The 6999-nt window shown below is 43.7% G+C and overlaps 1 pseudogene; it reads left to right on the top strand.

The window, feature by feature from the left end:
- The first annotated feature begins 1909 nt into the window (after window positions 1-1909).
- Window positions 1910-5000, top strand: LOC112079358 (NLR family CARD domain-containing protein 3-like; annotated as a pseudogene).
- The last annotated feature ends 1999 nt before the right edge of the window (window positions 5001-6999 follow it).

Below are 6999 nucleotides of genomic sequence, written 5' to 3' on the forward strand. Positions count from 1 at the left end.
AACCACTACTACTACAACCACTTGTACTGCTACAACCACTACAACCACTACCACTACAACAACAACCACCACTACTACTACCACTAGTACAACAACAACAACAACTACTACAACCACAACAACCACTACTACTACTACTACCACTTGTACAACAACAACAACAACTACTACCACTACTACTACTCTACTACTACCACCACTACCCCTACTACCATAAGAGTGACTGGTCTATGGGAGAAGGAATCTATTTCAGAAAAAGCGATTGTACCCCTGATCCAGGATAAGAACTGACAAGTTAAGACTGATTTCAGCTGTATTTACCATGAAGATATCTCCTTGGATTTACAAACCAATCTACTGCTCGTTTCTTTTCTCCATTTAAACCATCCACGGTGTCAAGGTCCTGATGCACGTACCTTATGACTACAAACATTACTGAACTTTCTGAACTATCACCATCAATCAAACTTTCAACTTGACATTACTGTGTGTGTGTGTGTGTGTGTGTGTGTGTGTGTGTGTGTGTGTGTGTGTGTGTGTCCAGGTGTGCAGTGTGTGAGCAGGTGCTGACAGATCCAGTCTCTATCACCTGTGGACACAGGTTCTGCAGACAGTGCATCACCAGACACTGGGAGCAGCCTGCTCCTTCAGGACACTATGGCTGTCCTCGGTGTAGAAAGAGGTTCAGGACACGTCCAGTTCTTACTGCCAACCGCTGAACCAACGATGACGCGAGAGGCTCTGAAAACAGTAAGACTTTTGCTCATTCTCATTTAAGTTCATGTTTCATTGACCAAACCATTACACTGACTGGAACAAAATATTAGACTCTACACAAGGTGATGAAAGTGTTCCACAGGATGCTGGTCCATGTGACTCAATGCTTCCCACAGTTGTGTCAAGTTGGCTGATGTCATTGGGTGGTGGACCATTCTTGACACACACGGGAAACTGTTGAACATCGAAAAAACCCACAGCGTTGCAGTTCTTGACACAAACCGGTGCGCCTGCGACCTACTACCGATACCCCGTTCAAAGCATTTAAACTCTTTTCGTCTTACCCATTCACCCTCTGAATGCACACATACACAAGTGGTTAGAGCGTTGACTAGTAACCCAAAGGTTGCAAGATCGATCCCCAGCGACAAGGTAAAAATCTGTGTTCTATCCCCCTGAACAAGGCAAAGTTTAACCCATTGTTCCTAGCCGTCATTGAAAATAAGAATTGTTCTTAACTGACTTGCCTAGTTAATATAAAGGTAAATAAAAATGTCTCAAGCTTAAAATCCTTCTTTACCTGTCTCCTCCCCTTCATCTACACTGATTGAAGTGAGCTTAACAACTTGACATCAATTAAGGGATCATACTTTCACCTGGGATTCACCTGTCAGTCTATGTCATGAAAGAGCAGGTTCTTAATGTTTTGTCCACTCGCCTTTTATTCACAATGTTAGAACTTTCTAGTACTTCCAGGCATGTGCAAGACGAATACACAGGAATACAAAGTGAATGTGCAAGGCGTAGATACCACATGAAAATTCTCAGCAAATTCTATCTCTTCTCTTTCAGTGATGTCAGCCTGCAGAGAGCAGTAGTAAACCATAAAACAGTCTGAAAAGAGTATTTGAATGTGTGCATAGAAGGCCTTGGTAAAACAGGAGTCAAGCCCCCCTCAACAGGATTCTACACAGAGCTGTCATCCAGAGGGAGAGAGTGAAGGGGTTAACGATGAACAGAGATGTGGCAGCTAGAGACAGCATGCAGGACGACAACTTCACATGACACAGCCAATCCACTGCAATGACATCTTCTAAACCCTTACCTGGCCAAGAGAGAAGCATCAGAACTGTGCCTGACCAAGGGCATCGCCGCGCATCGAAAAACTGTCTCTGTGCAGACGTTCATCCTAGACTGCGGCTGAAGGAACGCAAACCAAGATGTAGCATATCCATATTTGTGCTTCCTTTCCGGGAGCTGAACTTGATCAAAGATCTCCAGTACAGTCTTCTGAGACTTCTCCATGACTTCCACCCAGGACTAGACATGGGCAATGTAGAGAAACTCACTGCCTGTAAAGCTATGTTCATCTTTGATGGTTTGGATGAAAGCARAATTCCGTTGGATTTTCAGTGCAACAAAATGATGTCTGATGTCACACAGACATCGTCTATAGATGTTCTGCTGACAAACCTCATCAAGGGGAATCTGCTTCCCTCTGCTCTCCTCTGGATAACCTCCCGACCAGCAGCAACCAATCAGATCCCCCCTGAGTGTGTCGACCAGGTGACAGAGGTACGAGGGTTCAACGACCCACAGAAGGAGGAGTACTTCAGGAAGAGATTCAGTGATGATGAGGACCTGGCCAACAGAATAATCTCCCACATAAAGACATCAAGGAGCCTCCACGTCATGTGTCACATGCCAGTTTTCTGTTGGATTTCTGCAATAGTCCTTGAACACATGTTGAGTACAGACGAGAGACGAGAGATGCCCACGACCCTGACTGAGACGTTCACACACTTCGTGCTCATTCACACCAGCCTGAAGAACCAGAAGTATCATGGAAAAGACGAAATGGATCAACAGGAGCTCATGGACTCAGATAAGGAAGTTCTTCTGAAGCTGGGGAAGCTGGCGTTTAAACACCTGGAAAAAGGAAATGTCATGTTCTATGAAGAAGACCTGAATGAGTGTGGCATTGATGTCAAAGAAGCCTCAGTGTACTCAGGCGTGTGCACACAAGTCTTTAAAGAAGAGTCTGTGTTATTCCAGAGAGTGGTGTACTGCTTTGTTCATCTGAGCGTTCAGGAGTTTCTCTCTGCTGTCTACGTGTACCATTGTTACACAACCAGGAACATGGATGACCTGAAGCTCTTCCTCCAGGCGACTAGAGCCRYGTCTGAAGAGCTAACCTTACACGAGCTGCTGAAGAGKACCGCAAATAAAGCCTCGGAGAGTAAGACYGGACATCTGGACCTTGTGGTCCGCTTCCTTCATGGCATGTCACTGGAGTCCAATCAGAAACTCCTACGAGGTCTGGTGACACAGACAGAAAGCRGTCCAGAGAGCGTCAAGAAAACAATCCGATCCCTGAAGATGATGCAGAGTACCGACATGTCCCCCGAGAGGTGCATCAATCTCTTCCACTGTCTGATAGAGATGAAGACACATTCAGTACAGCAGGAAATCGAAAAATACTTGAGGTCAGAGAAAAGATCCAAAAACCTGCCACTKACGTACTGTTCGGCGCTGGCCTACATGCTRCAGATATCAGAGGAGGTTCTGGAGGTGTTTGACCTGAAGAAATACAAGACCTCWCAGGAGGGYCGTAGGAGACTGCTTCCAGCTGTGAGAGTCTGTAGAAAGGCTCTGTGAGTATTCCTGGAAATATCACTCACACCAAACTATACTGGTAGGTAGAGCAGTATTTTCACTGGCTGACCTAGATTTTCTATTCAAATAATAAACAAAAGCATTTTTTTTTTTAAATAGAAATTGATCAGGAAATGTATTGAGTCGTGTATTCATGGTGTACACCTTTACTTATGACAGGTGATTGTGTAACTGTAGATACTCAAATATAGCTGGGTTCCTGTCCAGAAAGGAGACACGTCTGATAGAGGACACATATAGCTGGGTCCATGGACAGAAAGGAGACACGTCTGATAGAGGACAAATATAGCTGGGTCCATGTCCAGAAAGGAGACACGTCTGATAGAGGACAAATATAGCTGGGTTGATGGACACGTCTGAACAGGACAGATATGTGGGTTGATGACCAAGAGACCACGTTCTGATCGAGGAAGAAATCCATAGCTGGAGTCAGAGGACACGTCTGACTAGAGGACGATGATATAGCTGGGTCCTTTTCGATGAGCACATGTCCTGATACAGGACAGATATAGCTGGGTGATGGATACGTCTGATAGAGGAACAGATACTAGCTGTCCAAGGACACGTCTGATAGAGGACAAATATAGCTGGGTTCGATGGAACGTCTGATAGAGGAACAATATAGCTGGTTTCATTGAATGGAACACGTCTGATAGAGGAAATATAGCTGGTTGATGGACACGTCTGATCGAGGACATATATAGATATGTCACTCTGAATAGAACAGATTGCTGGTCCAGAGAAAGGAGAACATCGTCTGATAGAGGACAGATCATAGCTGGGTATGGACAGAAAGAGACACGTCTGATAGCGAGATCAATATAGCTGGGTCATGTCCAGAAAGGAGACACGTCTGATAGAGGACAAATATAGCTGGGTTATGACAGAAAGGAGACACGTCTGATAGAGGACAAATAGCTGGGGGTCCATGTCCCATGAAAGGTAATATGGCTGTACCCTTGCGCAGAATAGTGTCCCACGAATTAACTTAGAAACAGAAGTTAACATATTAACTAAACAGTAACTCCAAACAGGGTCACAAAACATCTCAACATGAATTTATTCTGTAAGTAATACAGCACGCGCAGCTGACAGAGGACGCGGCTGACAGAGGCACGCGCCTGACGAGGATGTGCCTGACATAATATTAATTAATACTGGTAGCCACTGTTGACAACTGGCAAACCCTTCTAAAGGGCCGGCGCAGAACAATTTTAAGCTATAGTGCCATACTGGTATTATCAACTTACTATAGACATACAGCAACCCACAATCATTACGTGTAAACATCCAGCAGGCATTATGATCACCATCAAATTTTTATTCATGCATCAACATATTTTTTCCCAGGATTAAATCAAAAGGTAAACAGGTTTACACTAGCAGGGAAAGCTAAAACTTACACTAACATTAATACTACTCTAATGTTATCTACTCTGTATTTACAGACTTGCTGGCTGTCAACCTCATAGAAGCATCGTGTGAACATGTTGTTTCCAGCTCTCAGCTCAAACCCCTCAAACTGAGAGAGCTGGACCATGAGTAACAATGACCTGAAGGATTCAGGAGTGAAGCTACTCTCTGCTGGAAACTGGGGAATCCAACTGGTAAACTGGAGAACTCTGAAGTCAGTACCACAAACCACTTCTTGTTCAATAGAGTGTCCACAGTCTTGAGAATACTTGGTTTGTATAAGATTTAGATGGTATCAAAATCAATTTGTCCATCATCATTATCAGTGATTAGAGGATATGAGGTGTCCTCATGTTAGAATGGGGGAGGGGAGGGGGTGGGTCTAAAATGGTTGTCTAATGGGGTGTACTATCGTACATGATTGGCATTTATTGTTCAAATATGCAAGGTAGAAGACAAAAACGACCCATTTTGATTGATTTCATATGGAATGACCCTGCCGCAGGCTATGTTGATTGATTTTCATATGGAATGACCCTGCAGGCTATGTTTGATTGCTTTTCATATGGAATGAACCCTGCAGGCCTATGTTGATTTGATTTCCCAATCATGGAAAATTGACCCTGCATGGCTATGGTTGATTGATTTTCCAATTGGAAATGACCCTGCCAGGCTATGTTGATTGCATTTCATAATGGAATGACCCTGCAGGCTATGTTGAATTGAGATTTTCAATATGGAATGACCCTGCAGCTATAGGCTGTGGAGTTACAGGAAGAAGGGCTGTGCTGCCGCTGGTCCTCCGCTCTGAGGTCACACCCCAACGCAACCTGAGGAGAGCTGGACTGAGTGACAATCACCTAGGAGACATCAATAGTGCAACATGTCCTCTCCTGGATTAGAAGATTCAATCTGGAAGACTGGAGATCCTAAGGTCAGTAAATAGCGGTTGGATGTTTGCAAGTTGAATTGGTTTGTTTGAAGTAATTCCACAAGGTTTTATCTTCAGAGTATTGTAAATTACCATCAACTGCTGTGAAACTCAGAGGAAACCTCATGTCTTGACTCTGTATCCTGCAGTCTCTCTGGCTATAAAACTCAAATCAAATCAAATCAAATCAAATTTTAATTAGTCGAAGACCAGGTTAGCACAAGATGTTTAAATCGCGAGTGTAGCGAAATGCTTGTGCTTTCTAGTTGACCGACAATGCAGTAATAAACCAACGCTGAATCTAACTATACAATTCCACAACTACTACCTTAACTATACACAACAACATAGTGTAAAGGGATAAAGAATATGTAACATAAAGATATTGAATGAGCTGGTGGTACAGAACGGCAATATCAGTCCCTACAATATTAAACAAAATACAAAAGAAAAAAAGCAAGAAAAACAACAGTGACAACAAAACAAGGCAAGATGCAGTAGATGGTATAGAGTACGTAATATACATATGAGATTGAGTACTGTAGGGTTGTAAACATAAAGTGGCCATAGTTTAAAGTGGCTAGTGGTAACATGTATTACATAAAGATGGCAAGATGCAGTAGATGATATAGAGTACAGTATATACCTATGAGCTGGGTTATGACTAGGGTTGTTAAACATTATAATTAAGTGGGCATTGTTTAAAGTGGCTAGTGGACAATTTTTACATAAATTTCCATCATTCCCATGTTTTAAAGTGGTGGAGTTGAGTCAGTATGTTGGCAGCCGGCCGCTAAAATGTTGTGGTGGTGTTAACAGTCTGATGGCCATTGAGCATAGAAGCTGTTTTTTTCAGATCTCTCGGTCCCTGCTTTGAGTTGCAGTACAACCTGTACGTAGATCCACGTCTGGGACTGACTATTCTGGGGCCTTCTGGATGATAGCGGGGTGAACAGGCAGTGGCGTTGGGTGGTTTTTTTTGGTTTGTCCTTGATGGATTTTAATGGGCCTTTCCTGTGGACATCGGGTGGTGTAGGTGTCCTGGAGGGCAAGGTAGTTTTTGACCCCCCCGTGGTTCGCGTTTCTGCAGACTCAACTATAAACCTCTGGGAGAGCCTTAACGGTTTGTGGGACGACTAGGGAGCAGTTTTTGCCGTACCAGGCGTGATACAGCCCGATCAGGATGCTCTCGAATTGTGCAATCTGTAGATAATGTTTGGTGAGTTGCTTTTATTGTGACAAGCGAGATATTCCTTCAGCAG

This window comes from Salvelinus sp. IW2-2015, unplaced genomic scaffold (genome assembly GCF_002910315.2).
Source record: "Salvelinus sp. IW2-2015 unplaced genomic scaffold, ASM291031v2 Un_scaffold7716, whole genome shotgun sequence".
In the NCBI taxonomy this organism is placed as follows: Eukaryota; Metazoa; Chordata; class Actinopteri; order Salmoniformes; family Salmonidae; genus Salvelinus; species Salvelinus sp. IW2-2015.